Below are 17,785 nucleotides of genomic sequence, written 5' to 3'. Positions count from 1 at the left end.
AAAATTCTTATTAAAAATGTAAAAATTAAAGACTCTGGAAAGCAAGCTGTCCATCAGAAGGCCCCCCCCCACCCCCGAGCTGGGATCTTGCTGAAAGATGCAGGATCCCACGGGCCAGGGAATTTGGGAAGACGGGGTAAAGGTAGAAGACCCCCACAGCTCAGCAGAAGCAGGGTGGACAGAGTTGAGAGACTCTTTCCTTGTCCTGGTTTTTCCACCTTGGACCAGAGACTCAGCTCACCTTCCATCTGGATGGTTAGTAAGAACACTTCTAGCCCCTTCCCCCTTCCTCAGCACATCGGAAAAGTCAGAGTCAGGGACTCATGGGTGACCTTTCCCTAGGGTGCCAGGTCACTGTGTTATAAATTGATGCTAGTTTCATCCAGGATGAATCAGACCTGCCCACCCGGCCACACAGGTGTCCGTTTATCTTTCCACAGGCAGACCTGAGTGTGGGAGTCTTTTTTTTTTTTTTTTAAGATTTTATTTATTTATTTGAGAGAGAGTGAGCACAAATGTGGGGGTGGGGAGGGAAGGTAGAGAGAAAAGGAGAAGCAGACTCCCCACTGAGCAGGGAGCCCACGGGGCTCGATCCCAGGACCCCAATATCATGACCCGAGCCAAGGGCAGATGCTTAATCGAATGAGCCACCCAAGGGTCCCTGAGTGTGGGAGTCTTAAGATTTGGATTTCCGTGGTTGGAAGGAGGTCCTGCCTGGGCTTGGCCTGAACTTTTTTTTTTTTTTTAAGATTTTATTTATTTATTTGAAAGAGAGTGAGCGAGGGAGAGAGCATGAGCAGGGGGGAGGGGGAGAAGCAGACTCCCTGCTGAGCAGGGAGCCTGACATGGGGCTCGATCCAGGGTCCTGGGATCATGACCAGAGCCAAAGGCAGTCGCCTAACCAACTGAGCCATCCAGGCGCCCTTTGACCTGCCCTTTCTAAACCAGCTTTATCAAGTTCTGAACTGGGGAGGACCAGTTAGGAAGGACTAGATGTCCCAGGCTCCCAAAAAGTGGATTTGAACTGAACTCTAAGGAGAGAAGGGTGCTTCCCTCTCCTGCCCTGTCTCCCTTGACTGGGGGTGAAAGCAGCCCAAGGCTGCCAGGGGCAGGGCGATGCTGTGTTCCTCACCCTCAGTTCACTGAGCCAGACAGTTATTAGAGGACCCTCGTATTTAACTGTCTGACATGGTGGGCTGTCCTTCATCAGAAGGCTAAGACTGAGGTGCCACTGACAAAGGTCCCACCCACGTCCCACCTGAGCCACACCCCTGGGCGCAGTGAAGACGCAGCTTGGGGAGGGGAGCAGGGAGGTGGCTGGGCTACCAGCTTCAGCATGACTTTACAGAGTAAGAGGATGAGGCTGGAGTCCAGGCCTCCCTAGCAGCCCTTCTGGGGGATTTTTTTTTTTTTTCTGGAGGGAGAGAGACTTACGGCAGAAGTGGCCCTAAAGGTGGGGGCTGGATATACGAGTGTTCAAGTGAATTCTAAGACTCCCAAGCATACACTCTGGAGGGGAGCAGAATATACCATCCCGAAATGTGTCACTTTGGCATGTGGAGTATTTTGAGCTGAAGGCAATCAAGACCCAAAAGACTCAGGAAAAGCTTTTAACTCTCTCTTAACTGCCTAAAAGCATCTACATAGGGGGCCTGGCCCAGAAAGAGAGCTATTACCAGAGATATATATATATATTTTTTTTAAATCAGAGTGACTTACCTGCATGGCAGGGCCAACATCTGATGACCAAACATCTGCTCTTCTCATCTTCCTGTGACTTGTCCTCCCCCCTCTGGAGTCCCAGGTCCCTGTCTCGTTCCTCAGCTCAAGATGGTATGTGAACCTCAATTGCCCGACTGTCTTTGAGTCTCCTATCTCTATGGGGCTCCCATATGTACACAAATTTGTTTTTCTCCTGTTAATCTGTTTTATGTCAGTTTAATTATTAGACCAACTAAAGAACCCAGAAGGGAAAATTTTTCCTCTTCAACAACTTTGAACTCCTTCATGATTCATCTAAGTTGATGTAACAAAGAGATCCAAGGATATAGTGGCTTAGAAATGACATTTTCTTCTTCTGGGGTCAGCAATCCAAGGGTGGTGGAGAGGCTCTGCCCCCTCCACAGGCGGCTTCCTTTCCTGTCCCCAGGGCAGCTGGCCCAGGACTCTTAAGCTCCCAGACAGAGGATACAAAGGCGGGAGGGAGGGGAAGGTAGCATCATTTCTAGGGCATGATTTGGAAGGTGGGTGCATCGATTCCACTCACATTCCATTGGTCAGAACTAGCCACGTGACCGCCTTGGCTGTAGGAGAGCCTGGGACTTGTGGCCTCCGCTTGGGTGGCCAGGCACCCAGTTAATGCTCCTATTACAAAGAATAAGAAGGGGTAAGCAGATATTGAGGGACATTTAACAGGTTCCTCTTTGTGTCTAGTAATTGCCCCCATTAACTGAGGTCCTTCCGTGTGCTGGGTGTACACATGTCATCTTTACTACAACCCACCAATAGATGGGGCACCGTCTCCGAGTTCTAGATGCAGAAACCAAGCTTCAGAGGGATTAAGTAAGTTGGCCAAATTCAATCAGCTAGAGAGTGGTAGGTCTGGGATCTAAACCCGGGCTTGACTGGCCGCAAATGGCCAGGATGCAGTAAGGAACACAGCATCCTGAGGCTGAGGTGAGGCAAACCCTCCATCATTCTAGCTTCTGGAGCCTAACCCTGACATATGGCGTGGGGAGAGAGGGAGGGAAGGGGAGGTTGGGTGAGGAAGGGGGAGAGAGGGTCACTTGGAACAAGGGTCTCCTCCCCCCACTTGTTTTAGGCTCCCAAGTGGTAAAGCCTGGACACACAGTTTTAAGGACACATTGAGAAAAGGTTGGGAATTTCTGTTCTAACCAAACGACTAGCCCTTCCTTCCTTTGAAGGGTAACTTTCTGACTAAAATATTTATAACATAAAATGTTTTCATGATAAGGGATATTGATAAGAAAGGATTTGCTATTTCAAATCTCATAAAAGCTCTTATTGCCAACTTTGAAAAGTCAGAAAGGTCCTGCTCAGATACCAGGTTGAATCCAGAGGTCTGTAAACAGGTATGAGAGGTGTGTGCCAGGCCTTGCATCCATTTGGGTCATTTGCCCTTGCATCTGGATGCCATCGAGAAGCCCTAGATAAGGACATAGCCTCAGGTGTTTTAAAATACAGTGTATTCATAGAAAATGTGAGGTTCTGTAAGGCTAACAGATCAGAAGACAGGTGTCTTTGAAAAGATAGCTTGTAATGTTCACAATAGCCAAACTATGGAAAGAATCCAGATGTCCATCGACAGATGAATGGATAAAGAAGATGTGGTGTATATATACAATGTATTACTATTCAGCTATCAAAAAAAATGAAATCTTGCCATTTGCAACAACGTGGATGGAACTAGAGGGTATTATGCTAAGCGAAATAAGTCAGTCAGAGAAAGACAATTATGATGTCACTCATATGTGGAATTTAAGAAACAAAACAGAGCATAGGGGAAGGGAGGGAAAAATAAGATGATACGGAGAGGGAGACAAATCATAAGAGACTCTTAACTATAGGAAACAAACTGAGGGTTGCTGGAGGGGAGGTGGTGGGGGGATGGGGTAACTGGGTGATGGGCATTAAGGAGGGCACGTGATGTAATGAGCAGTGGGTGTTCTATGCGTCTGATGAATCACTGACCTCTACCTCTGAAACTAATAATACACTAAATGTCAATTAACTGAATTTAAAAAAAAAGGAAAGAAACGGAGTCTTGGAAGTTATATAATTACTCTAGGTCATGGTGGGCAGCATAATGGTCCCCCAAAGGTGCTGCCCACGTCCTAATCCCTATAACCTGTGACTTTGTTAGGTTACCTGGCAAAAGTGAATTAAAGTTTCAGATGGAATCAAGGCTGCTAGTCCCTCACTTTAAAATAGGGAGATTATTTTGGATGATCCAGGTAGGCCCAATATAATTAAAAGGTCCTAAAAGGGAGGCAGAAGGGATGAGTCAGAGGGAGATGTGACTCTAGAAGGCCAAGAGTGTTGGCCTTAATGATGGAGGAGAGAGGCCACGTGCCACGGAATGTGGGCAGCATGTGGAGGCTGGAAAAGTCAAGGGAGCTGTCCTAGTCATCTTGGGCTGCTGTAACAAAATATCACACACCAGGGGTGCTTATAAACCAGGAAAATGTATCTCATAGTTCTGGAGGCTGGCAAGTCCAAGATCAAGGCGCCAGCAGATTTGGTGTCTGGCGAGAACCCATTTCCTGGCTCAGAGACAGTCATCTTCTCGCCGTGTCCTCACATGGTGGAAGGGGTGGGCGAGCTCCCCGCGTTCTCTCTCGTAAGAGCACTCATCCCATCCGCGAGCAAGACCTAACCACCTCCTCAAAGGCCCTGCCTCCAAACACCATCACATTTGGGTTTGGGATTTCAAAATGTGAATTTTCGAGGACCACAAGCATTCAGTCCATAGGAGAAAGGGATTTCCCCCTGAGCTTTCAGGAAGGAAACCAGCACTGCCCACAGCTGCATTTTAGTCCAGTGAGAGCTGTGTCCGACTTCCAACCTGCAGAACGGTGAGATAGCAAATTTGCGTTGTTTTACGATGCTAAGGGTGCGGTCATTTGCAGCAATAAGAAACTACTAGGAAGTCACATACCCAGAAAGGGGCAGAGCAAGGATCCACGTCTGGACTGTCTCACCGGAAGCCCACCCAGACATTGGACAGATTTCCTTTTTCTGCTGCAGAAGGAGCTCACAAAGCTACTGAGTTACCTGAGCCAGAAGTGTGGGAGCTGTGTTACTGTGGGGAGAGGCCAGGTAGGCTAATCTGGCTGCTCAGGAACCTGTGGTTAGAACGCAGTTCAGATCTGTTCAGTTAATTCAACAAGGGAGCCGTGAAGCTGATGTGTCTTTAGTGTTGTGTCAGCCTATGTCAGCAAATCAAAATCTAAGCCTGTTAGTGCCTCAGGGTTAAGAAATCAAAATGCTAAGGACAAACAATCACGAACAGCCAATGAGGCTTTCAGCCACTTTCAATCAAATAATTTCCTTTCTCTGCTTCTGTACTTTCTCTGTCTCTCCTCCCCGTGGCTCTGACCAGGTAAGTGCCCCTAAGCACTTCCGGTTTAGCGCTGGCCAACGTGAGTTGAGTTTTTGCTCAGATAAATGCTTAACACTTTTAAGACGCCTCAGTTCATCTTATAACAGATCCTAACAGCCTTGCACGATCTCCCCTGGAGTGGACAGTCACACTCTTTCCTCCCGTGGGAAAGCATCTGAAATTTGCTCATTTGGTCAACCCATTTTTTGAGTGCCTGTGATGGGCAAGCATGAAGTGTATTCTATCAGGATATGGTGGTGACCGTGACAGACGTGGAAACTTCTTGTCCACCTGGAGGTTGCCATCTCATGAGGAAGAGAAAGGCTAATCCTCCCAATAACACTACCATGATCACCAGCCCCACTTCGCAATCAAGGAGGCTGCCGCCTAGCAGCTCTAGCAGGGAGGGCTTTGACCCCAGAGTCTAATTCCTGAGCTAGGAGTCACAATGTTTCTCTGAGGAAGGGCGCACTTGTTGCTTACCTGTGTTGCAGAATTCAGACTGATTCCTACAGCAAGGGCAGAGGAGAGCAAGCCCGGTGGTGAATTCCTGGGAACCAGGGAAGGACCAAGGCTGTCGGGTCCTTGAAAAAAAAGAAGGGGATCAGGACATTATAATTATGTCCAGATGTCTAAGAGTCTTATAGTATGTCGGCATGGAAAACTAGGCTCTAAGAGAACGTTTGATGCTATTAAAAGACGTTCATGGGTTGTGGTTAAATAGAAAAATTAGGTTGTAGAACAGTATCTTATGAGCCTCTCTCCGCTTTTGGGGTAAAAAAATGTACATACAGTTTTTTTTTTTTTTAAAGCTGCATAAATACACTTCAATGTGTTAACTTGAGTGTAACTAGGTTATGGATATAGAGGTGCCAGGATTAGCAAATAAAAAAAATAGGACATCCAGTTAAATTTGAATTTCAGATAAACTGCGAATAATTTTTTAGAACAAGCAAGTCCCACGCAATTATTCATTGTTTATCCCAAACCCACATTTAACAGGATGTCCTTTTTTTTAATCCAGCAACCGTTTATGTGGGATTTTGTTTACCAGTGTTTTTTATAATGAATACACACTACTCTTGAAATGCAAAGGGGGAATCAAGCGGAGGCCTGCCGTGGTAAGGAGGATTCGTTATAGAGGTGTGCACGGGGGATTCCTGGATTCGCAGGGGACCAGTCACCTGCAGCATAAACTCTGCCCTCGCGCACCGGGGTCCTGGCCTGCGCGGCGATGCCCGGCGCGGGCTGAGCGGCGCCGACCAACAGGTGGCGCTGCCGGGCTGCCGTCCCGGAGGACCGGGATCCGAGCATCAGGGCAGAGGGAAAGATCAACAGTGCCTCCTCTCGGATCCGGGTGGCTTTTGGATCCAGGTGGCCCTGAGGAGTCCCCAGGGGCAGGGCTAGGGGTTCAGGAAGAGCTGGGTGCAGAGTTGGAGCTCTATCTCCAAAGCACACCGCTCGCCCCTTTCCCCCAGAACTGCGGGGTTGACTGTGGACGTGTCCGTGGGCTGAACTGAGATGCAGCCACCTGAGCCCTCCTGTGTGTTCTGTTCCCTTTCCTCCATCTCCACAAAGATATCTTCTCATTGACTCAGCTCAAATGCCTCCGGGGACTCAGTCATTGCCCTGGGATGGAGGACAAGGACTGATCTTGTTTCCTGCTGGTCCAGCCTGGCAGTGATGTGGTGGGGAGGGAGGAACAGGAGGAGGGGGTGGGGAGAGGCACCCAGCACAGCCACCAACCCTTGATTCTTTTTTTTTTTTTATTCTTATGTTAATCCCCATACATTACATCATTAATTTTAGATGAAGTGTTCCATGATTCATTGTTTGTGCATAACACCCAGTGCTCCATGCAGAATGTGCCCTCCTCAATACCCACCACCACCCTTGATTCTATCTAGAGGGACTTTTGGGGCGCATGTAACTCTGGGAGCTGCCAAAGTATTGGGAACTGCCTGGCTGGAAAGAGAAAGATCCAGGAAAGAGGAGTTTCCTGGATCTCTTTGGGTAGAACAGGGCAGGGGAGAGCCTCAGCGGTCAGCCCAGCTTGGAAGGGAAAGGCAGAGAGAATGAGAGGGAGAACCAGAATCCTCAGCCATCCCCAGAAGGCCTTGGCAGGGCAGTTGTTGGGGTGTGGTGGTTAATTTTTTGTGTCGACTTGGCACCCATATATTTGGTCAAATGTTATTCTAGATGTTTTTAGGAATGTATTTTTTAGATAGGCTTAACATTTAAATCAGTAGACTTAGGGAAAGCAGACTGTTTGCCATAATGTGGGTGGGCCTCATCCAATCAGCTGAAGGCCTTAAGACTGACCTCCCTCAAGAGAGGAGGAATTTGTGAGCAGAATGCCTTTGGACTCAAACTGCAGCATTAGCTCTTCCCTGGGTCTCCAGCTTACCCTGCAGATGTTGGATTTGCCAGCTTCCAGAATCATGTGATCCCCATCGTATTTGGTTGTTTATCTGGAGAATGCTGACTGATACAGGGAGCCCCAGAGCCCTGACTGAGATTGGCAGACCTGAGAATTCTCTGGGATGGTCAACCTTTGATGAGCATCTACTATGTGTCACACTCTGCATCAGGCACCCGGCACAGCGACTCTCTGGAGAGGTACTGGACCTGGGCAATGAGGTGAGGAGAAAACCCTCTCTTAGCAGCTTATCTCAGAATTCCTCTTGGTGGGAACAATCTCTGTTTGGGAAAATATCTTAGAGTCACTTGGATTAGTGAGAGCCACAGGTGTGAGCATCCTCCCTCTTCCTCTCTACTTTGCCTCAGTGACTTTATCCAACACCTTCTCTGCCCAGCCTTGCACAGACTGTTCTTTGGCCCATTTAAGGGGGGTGATTAGGGGCCTTCCTTCTGCCCTCAGGGAGTTTGGGTCAGGGTCATGAGAAGAATAATACACAGTGACTTGCCATGCACAAGCCCATAATGTAGGAAAGCCAACTATGAAATCTTGGAATGAAAAAAGAAAAGAGAAAAATCCCTTTTCCCTCCCTGCCACCTCCATTTTCAAACTAGATCTGCCCCAGGGCAAGGAATAGCCTACCTACAGTGCAAGGAAACAAACTGAGTTTTGCTTTAGAGCCTCAAGATCTGGCTCTTGGTGGTTTAAAGGTGATCTCTGAGAGTGATTTTGGCTAAAGGAATTTTAGTTTCTTGTACTGACCTTTGAACCTCCTGCTCACCCCTCAGGAAATCTGGGACTTCCCAGCGCAGAGTCCAAGGCTAGTGTGCCAAAGCCATTAGCAGTTAATTGCCAAATGGGTTTTCTCAGAAGCGTGGGTCCGGCATAAAGTGGGCAGTCAGCAAATGCATGTCCAGGGGGTCAAACAAGATCAAGGCCCAAGGGCACCTGGGTGGCTCAGTCGTTAAGCGTCTGCCTTCGGCTCAGGTCATGATCTCAGGGTCCTGGGATCGAGTCCCTCATCGGGCTCCCTGCTCAGCGGGAAGTCTGCTTCTCCCTCTCCCACTCTCCCTGCTTGTGTTCCCTCTCTCGCTGTGTCTCTCTCTGTCAAATAAATAAATAAAATCTTTAAAAAAAAAAAAAAGATCAAGGCCCAAGGTCATAGAGTCCACTGGAAAATGAGCTAGCTGGGGCCTGGGGTGGCCGGCAAAGGGGGGGGTGCTTGGAAATGGGCCCTGAAGAGGGGTTATCATTTGCATAGCTGGGAAGGGGTTTGAGGCCCAGCAGCATTTCCCAGAATGCCTTCTGTTTTTTTCTCGAGAAGTGGCAAGAGCCCGAGGGAGTGATGGGTTTCTCAGCACAGTTCTGGTATGAGTGGCCCTGACCACAAGCTGCCAGTACCACACCAGAAAGAAAGAAAGAAAGAAAGCAAGCATAACCACTGCCTCCCATCCCCCGTGTTGTGTGAGAGTCTCATCCTGTAGTGGGTTGAATGGTGGCCCCCAAAAGATGTCCACATTAGAATTTGCGAGACCTGCGAATATGACCTAATTTGGAAACAGGCTCTTTGCAGACATAGCTGAGCATCTCGAGATGCGGAGGTCTGTCTATGGGATCATTGCCTGGAAGGGCCCTAAATCCTATGACGAGTGTCCTCGCGAGAGACACACAGAGGAGAGACGCCCAGACGGAAGAGGAGAAGGGGCCCGGAGCCCCCAGAGCAGCATCTCCCCTAGAGCTTCCAGAGGGAGCGTGGCTCTGTCGACACCTTGACTTTGGACTTGGAGCCAAGCGAGCGGCACGACCACCCGTTGCCGTGGTTGTGAGCCACCGAGTTGATGGGCATTTGTTGCAGGAGCGCCAGGGAATGAATACACATCCCAACCCACATCTTCTACAAATTCCTGGGGGCTTGCACTCCTGAGACTCTTCTTCCACACGTGCCCGATTTTGCCCGATTTTGTCCCATGTCCACCTGCAAGTGAGACGGTCCCCTCGTCTTGTGCCACGTGAAATGTACTTGCACCAAGAATTTCTTGTTCTTAGGAAACCGTGGAGCAGGAGTGTAGCAGAGATGGGTTCCGTTCTCCAGCACACACACTGAGTCTTCCCTTCTCCAGATTTGGGTAAATAAAACGATCCCCAATCTTTTACAGAGTGAACCCAACACCTGCGGGTAGCAAATCCTGAGAAACGGAATCGTGCCCACGAGTGTGTGTGTGTGTGTGTGGCAGAGAGAGAGAGAGAGAGAGAGAGAGAGTGTTAGCGCGTGTGTTCCCCACGCCCCTCTCTGCCTTCCCATCCCCACCACCTCCAGGGAAGGGAGGAAAGGCATCCTTCCAACCAGCAAGCCAGAGGAGCCTGGCCATCGGGATAGGAGATGCTGCCCGGAGTCTGCTTCTGAGAACAAAGAAGAATGAAATAAAAGAAGACTGCTCAGGACTGAAGGCTTTCATGTGTGTCCTTCTGGCCGTGGTGGGGGAGGTTTCTGGAGGAGCAGGGCAGTCTCCGGCCACACAGAGCCTCCATGATGACTCACAGATCCTCGGCTGGCCCATGCCTCCCCTCTGTGTGCCTGGCTGTCTTGCAGTGGCCTGCATGGAGGATGGTCACCCCCCTTCACTGCTGGCCTTTTCCAGGATGTCCCTTTGAGGCTATAACCATCTAGCCAGTAATACAAGTCAGAACCCCGGGATTTTTCCCCGACCCCTCCTCCTTATCGTCCCCCAAACCCATCCCAGCCCCAGAACCCCAGATTGTTTGTCTTGCTTGTCGCTGAAATGTCACCTCAGCAGTTTTCCCTTTGCCAGCTCTGTTGGCCCCTTGTTCCTCCCTCCGTGGCCTTTGTCATGGTTACAATTTGCCTTGAGACGAGAAACCACCGCTGCTTGTTCTCTGGGGGTGTCCCTAGTGCCCCAAACAGTGCCTGGTGCTCAAGAAGTACTTGTCAAACAATTGAATAAATGAGTGAATGAGTGAGCAAATGCTATGTTGAGCCAGGGTGGTGCTGCAAAGAAACAGAAAGGCTTCCCCAGCAGAGTCTGAGATCCTCTTAGGAATAGCCCCAGGTGTCCTGGATGATAAGAAAGGGGAACCCCTGACATGGTAGGTAGACCGCCCCCCCACCACCTGAGTGCAGGGCTGGAACCAGCCAGAAGCCTCACAGGTCCCGGAACCTGGCATGGGTGAGGAATGCCCATCCCAGCTCTTGGGGCTTCAGGAGACTCTTCCTCTCCACCCAGCTGGTGTTTGTCAGCTGTGTTTTCCATTCATTAAACTTTTCCAAAGGGTGTTGGGTTCAGAGTGTCTGCGAATGGTGGGTGCTGAATGGGGCAAGGGGGTTCAGGGAACGTGAAATGCACACCCTTCCTGCTGCCATCAGGAAGACTTCAAAGGAGGGTTCGTCCAGTGTAATTCAGGGAGCCCTTCTAAACTTCCACTGTGGGTGGCAGCCCGCCTTGGGTCCGGCAGCAAGCTCTAGTACAACCCGCTCCGTCCACCCTGCAACTGCCCCCACCCCGACATTTTATTTTGAAATTGTCAAACCTACAGAAAAGTTGAAAAAAGACTACACGAAATAACTACCCCCCGCACACCTTCCCCTAGATTCTCCAACTGTCAACATTTTGTTATATTTGCTTTCTCTTTCTCGTCCCCTTTCTCTGTGTATTTTACATACTTTTATTTTGCTGAACAATTTGCAAGCAAGTTGCTGACATCTTGATGCTTCACTTCTAAATATCTCAGCATCTCCTACTAAGGATGTTCTGCCACAAAACCACAAGACCATTTTCACAGCCATAATAGCATCCAGTGTACCATCTGTATTCAAATCTCTACCATTGTCCCCCAAATGTCGTTTAAAGTTGGATTTCTTTTTCTGCCATCCAGAATCCAGTCGAGGTTCCCATATGATATTTGGTTAGGTCTCTTTAGTCTCCTGGCATCTAAAGTAGTCTGTCACTTTTAATGTCGTTGCTGTGGCTCTTGGTTTGTTCTGGTGACCCTGGCTCTTTTGAAGAGTCCCGGCCAGTTGGCGTGTGGGATGTCCCCCAATGCTGGATTAATCTGGTTATTTACTCATGGCTACATTCAGGTATAATACGTTGGGCAAGAGTATGACCTAGGTGATAGTGTGTCCGGCTGCTTGAGTCACATCAGAGGGCAAATAATGTCGGTTGTGCCCTCTTGGCGATGCTGAGTGATGCTCTCCATTTTCTCCTTTGCGATTACAAAGTCGTTCGTGGGATCCTCACATGGGCCTGGCCTCAACTGAGTATCTTGCTCACCTAATAGTTGGCGAGGCTGGCCTGGATCAAGTACCACAAGGGGGGTTGCAGAGTGGTGGTTGTACATTCTTTTATTCCTTCCACATTTATGAGCTGGAATTTCCCCCATCTCTTTCCCTAAAAATCGCTGTGGATTCATGGATTTAAAAAAAAATGTGTTATAACCTGACACCATCATTATCCATTTTGGTGTTCATATAATCCCACATCGAGCAGCGGGAGTCCTTCAAGTCAGCTCCCGCAACCCTTGCATGTGATCACAATTTATCTTTGGCACCATATGATATTCTGGGCTCATGCTGCATATTTTTAGCCCTAGACCTAGAATTAACCACTTCTTCAAGGAGTCCTGGTTCCCTTAGTGGGGAATGACAGCTAGAAAACAAGAACACAGGGGACCTGGGTGGCTCAGTCGGTTAAGCATCTGCCTTCGGCTCAGGTCATGATCCCAGGGTCCTGGGATCAAGCTCTGGGTGGGGCTCTCTGCTCAGTGGGGAGCCTGTTTCTCCCTCTGCCTGCCGCTCTCTCTGCTTGTGTGCTCTCACTCTGTCAAATAAATAAAATCTTAAAAAAATAGAACGCAGCGTGTGATGTGTGTTCATTGGTACAAGAGTGTTGTTGCTTCTAGGTCTGTCAGTGAACAGAAACTGGAAACTCATTTTTACAAGATTAGTTATTTATTTGAGAGAGAGAAAATGTGTGTGGGGGGAAGCAGACTCCCTGCTGAGCAGGGAGCCCGATGCGGGGCTCCCTCCTAGGACCCCGAGATCATGACCTGAGCTGAACAAAGGCAGATGCTTAACCGACTGAGCCACCCAGGCGCTCTGGAAACTCATTTTGCAAACAATCATGAGTTCAAACTGATATTTCTACCTCAGATTTAACATTGTAGGGTTTTTCTTTAGCTTCTTTTACTTATTACTAGTGTTTTTTTCTCTTACAGTAAAATATGTATTTCCTTAATACTATATTATGCATAAAAGAGTTTCAGAATTACAAGACCAATGGTATTACTAATAGTACACCTACCAAGTAAAACGTAAATTGTTTTTTTTTTTTTTTTTGCAGTTGATTTTGTTCTTAGAACAGATCCCACTAGGGATATACAGTCCGAGTACTCGAATTCATTCCTTGCTCTGTGTGGTTGTCAGTCTGATATAAAATCAGTTTGTTTTGTTCCTGTTTGCACTCTATGGTAGGGTTTGCCTTATCCCATCCTTGCAAAAATTTATTTTATTTTTTTTGCACACATAAAACATTTCTAAGGTTCAAAGTTAAAATGACATAAAAAGGTATATAAGAGAAGTCTCGCCGCCATCCCTATTCCATCCACCTTGTTCCCTCCCACCAACATGGTTAACCTTTTTCGTTAGTTTCTGTTATACTCCCTGTGTTTCTTTTCATGAAACTAACACAGGTATTCTCATTTTCTCCTCTGTCTTATACAAAGACAGTAGAATATATTTCCTCTTTGTCATATTACCCTGAACTTAAAAAAAAAAAAAAGAAACTAGGATAATGAGAAAATCACTAGGAAAGAAACAAGAGACTGAAAAATTCATTCAATCTTCTATTCCATCAATATGAAAAAAGATATGCCAAGAGCTTTGTGCTTTCCCTTTTAAATGAGGATTTTTTTTTTTTTAAGGACAAAATAGATAGAATAAAACCAGTGTCAGTCCCAATTATTGTCATATGTTTGGGTATACATAGAAGTTCTATGTGTGGCTTTGAGGTTGCTGTGACTGGGTTTTATAAAAATGATTTACAAATAGGTTTGCTTCCTAGAGTAAGCTACAGGTATGCTATTTATTTATTTTATTTATTTATTTATTTATTTATTTATTTATTTATATTTTTTTAAAGATTTATTTATTTGACAGAGAGAGATAGCGAGAGAAGGAACACAAGCAAGGGGAGTGGGAGAGGGAGAAGAAGCAGGCCTCCCGCAGTGCAGGGAGCCCGATGTGGGGCTCGATCCCAGGACCCTGGGATCATGACCTGAGCCGAAGGCAGACACTTAACGACTGAGCCACCCAGGTGCCCCCAGGTATGCTATTTAAATAAGAATTGGAAATAGACCACAGTAAGAGAGTTATATATTATACCTTTCCAATAATCTTAGAATAAATACATGTACATAAACATTTAATCTCTTAATTAGAGATTATATAATTATAAAGCTTGTTCTATTGCATATTGAAGGCAAAAGGGTAAGACTATATAGTAACAAGAGTTTGTAAGGGATAAACAATAATAGATCTCTTATAATAGAAAAAAAACAATGACTAATAAAATGGGTTTTATTTATAATATCTATTATATATACATGTTAGAATTTAGTAAAGTATAATAGTATGATTTTTCCTGTACTCAATTTTATTTTGAAAGACATAAAAGGAAATAATATATCTGTGATCTATACTTTCCTTAAATGCTTGTGGTAACTGAGCACCTTAGATACTTAAATAAAAGGAAACACACACACACACAAAAAATAGACCTCAGGTGCTCACTTTCATTTCCTCCTGTTTGAGAATGTTCTGACTTCACATGGAATACATTCAGTGTTGGTTTCTGTTAACTGGCGCTGAGAATTAGGGAGGCCCCTGGGATACCTTTGATACCAGGGCATTGGAAATACCTGGGTCTTCCTGGGGTTTGCATGACCCCCAGACTCTGAGAGTGATGGGAAAACAGTAAGATGGAAGCCCAAATTAGGGTGAAGGTCATGCAGCAGGCTGACCTCTCCCCGCCTGGCTTCCAGACCTCTGGCTTCTCTTGGGATGTGGGTGGCTCTGGAGATGGGACGTTGACCCCGGAGGACTAAGATTAAATATTGCCAGGAGAGAGGCAGTTTCTGTGACCAACGCTTGCCTCAGTCGAAATACACACTTAAAAAAATTGAGATAAGATTCACATCACATAAAACTTGACCACTAACCTTTTTAAAATGTATATTTAGTGGCTTTCAACACATTCACAATGCTGTATAACCACATTTTCATCACCCCAAAAGGAAACTTCATACCTATGAAGCAGTTACACTCCATTTCCCCTTCCTCCCAGCCCCTGGCAATCACTACGCTGCTTTCTGTCTTTATGGATTTGCCTCTTCTTGACATTTCCTATAAATGGAATCATATGTATGTGCCCTTGATGTCTGGCTTCTTTCACTTGCCTTAATGGTTTCAAGGTTTGTCCGTGTTGCAGATGTATCAGGACTTCATTGCTTCTTATGACTGGATGTGCCACATTTCTCCATTTCTCAGCTGGTGAACAGCTGGGCTGCTTCCATCTTTTGGTCCCTATGGACGGTGTTGCTATGAACATTCTTACATAAATCTTATACCAATCTGAACACCTATTTGCTATTTTTTTTTTCAAGATTTTACTTATTTATTTGACAGAGAGACACAGCCAGAGAGGGAACACAAGCAGGGGGAGTGGGAGAGGGAGAAGCAGGCTTCCCGCTGAGCAGGGAGCCCGATGCAGGGCTCGATCCCAGGACCCTGGGATCATGACCTGAGCCACCCAGGTGCCCCTGTTTTCTGTTCTTTTGAGCGTATCCCTAGAGTGGAGTGGCTGGGCCATGTGGTAACTCTACGTTTAACCCTTCGAGGAGCCGCCAGACTGTTTTTCACGGCAGCTGTTTTCCATTCTCGCCAGCGATGTATAGGGGTTCCAATTTCTCCACATCCTTGCCAACACTTTTTATTTTCTGTGTTTTTGGTGATAGCCATCCTAATGGGTGTGAAGTGGGCAAAGTACGTGCTTTTGTCACGAGCTTGAGATGTACGTTATATGCTCTCGTCATGTTGCCCTTTAGTTTCATGAGGTGACCTAAGGCTTCCATTTCCCTTTAAGATGAGTCTTTGTTGTCTTTTAAGTTGGTGATCCAGGGATTCCATGGCTATAGGAGAGGAATCCTGGTATATACGAAGCATGAGGTTAGCTGAACATTTCTAAGAAACCTCAAATCGAATCTTTACTGCATATAGTCGCACCATGTGTTATGGGAGTACAGGAACACAGAGGTGATATTATTAACTTGGGTGGAGGGGTGTGAAGTACCTAATGAGACAGGTGACCTTTAGGACTGCTTTTGAAATCTACAACGATTGGTGTGATCAAGGTAACATGGCCCAGGCCTGAGGTACCCCGGCCTTGTAACAAAACCACATGAATGGGGAGAGTAGTGCTTCTCAGGGCCAGTCGGCTCTCCACTGGGGGAGTTTTTCAGCCAGACACCTTACTTACTGTGTTGCTTAGGGCCTTAGCAGCAAGGAGGCCAGGTCCCGGGGGTTGGGGGACCCAGTGAGTCAGAGCCCAAGCCCAGGGAAGGTGAGAATTACCACTTCCTGTATATGAAAAATAGAGAGATGTCTGTCCCCCCGCCCCCAGCCACAATGGCCAAGATTCAAATTGGATTCTTTCACCAATCCTCAGCCTCAAGCTCCCCACAAACTCCTGGAAACCCAAGGAGTTTGAAGAGGGGAGGTCCCAGGTAGTTTTCCTTACGGCTGTTCATGATTTTAATTATGGCTATTTTTCAGGGTTGGTGGCCGAACAGATGTTCATAACATTCATTCAATAATCGAGATTTTATCTCGTGTAACCCTCATGCCAGCCATGTAAAGTACCAGTGAGGTGTGAAATTGGAGGAATTCTACCTCGTGGACCAGGCAAAGCTGGACAGATGAGGGGGGACTGTGTGGGGGATCTACCTTAAAGGATGGATGCGACTGAGATGGAATTGAGGGGAGGAAGGACAGGATAGAGGCAGAAAGGAAAGGTGGGTCCCGCATACATGTACTGACCAAACGTGAGCGCCCCCAAGTGGGAGGGACTTCTAGGATAAAACCACAGATCTGAAATATATGTAAAAATTATTGTGGCAATTTTATTTTAAAAGTTTCATGGCCTGGGCGCCTGGATGGCTCAGGGGGTTAAGTGTCTGCCTCTTGATTTCCACTCAGGTCACGCTCTCACAGGGTCCTGGGATCCATTGGAACCCCAAGTCGGGCCCCTGGATTCACTGGGGTTTCGACTGCATTTCCTTAATGGTTAGTGATGTGGAGTATCTTTCCATGTGCTTAGTGGCCCTTTGTATATCTTTTTTGGAGGAATGTCTATGCAAGTCGTTTGCTCGTTTTTGAATCAGGTTGTTTATTTTTGTTTCTGTTTTTGAGTTTTAGGAGGTCTGTATATATTCTGAATATCAATTCCTTATCAAATACGTTGTGGATTTTGTTTCACATGAGTTTGGAACTTTTCAACCTTGCAAAATTTTGAGATACAAAGAATCCCCAAACCAGGCTTTTACTTGAATGATTCATAGTGTAAATGTATAATTAAATTAATTAAATTGTATAACTAAAAATTGGAGAGCCCATCTTAATTTATTTAGTTTGATGTTATAAATGCAAGTACACCATCGCTTCTCGGCCTTTTGGCTAAGATCAAGTGTAGTATCTGTTCTTATCAGTTTAATAAATGCAAGTACACCAAACAATTTTATAACGATTAGAGTTGTGATAAAATTTAATCTTTGTTATTCTGCTTAATATTCTCATTTAGATCTGCATTATGTGTTGCACTATAAAGGATAAGTTGTTTTTTAAAAAGTTATCTAGCTAACACATTGTCTCAACTATCAATCTACTTTCGGCTGTATGTATTGGGCAGTTCTTGATAACTGTTTTGGTTTATAAAATAAATGCCTTTCCCAGTCACCATTAATTCTTGCAGCATTTTTCTCTGTCAGATCATTTTTTTCCCTTAAATGTTTGGTAGAATTCACCAGTGAAACCATCTGGAATTGGTGCTTTCATTTTTTTGAAGGACTTTTCAATTTCTTTGAATAGACTTATTTAGATTATCTATTTCTCCTTATGTGAGTTTTGGTAGATACTGGTTTAAAAAAAAAAGATTTTATTTATTTATTTATTTTTA

General features: G+C 46.2%; 1 pseudogene; it reads left to right on the top strand.

The window, feature by feature from the left end:
• Positions 1 to 17,266: 17,266 nt before the first annotated feature.
• LOC123840125 (U2 spliceosomal RNA) lies at positions 17,267 to 17,383 on the top strand (annotated as a pseudogene).
• The last annotated feature ends 402 nt before the right edge of the window (positions 17,384 to 17,785 follow it).

Source organism: Mirounga angustirostris, unplaced genomic scaffold (assembly GCF_029215605.1).
Source record: "Mirounga angustirostris isolate CCGP_5_RB_7025 unplaced genomic scaffold, mMirAng1.0.hap1 SCAF_3, whole genome shotgun sequence".
Classification (NCBI taxonomy): Eukaryota; Metazoa; Chordata; class Mammalia; order Carnivora; family Phocidae; genus Mirounga; species Mirounga angustirostris.
Note: the sequence above shows the minus strand (reverse complement) of the source record. Positions and strands in the feature narration are given on the sequence as shown.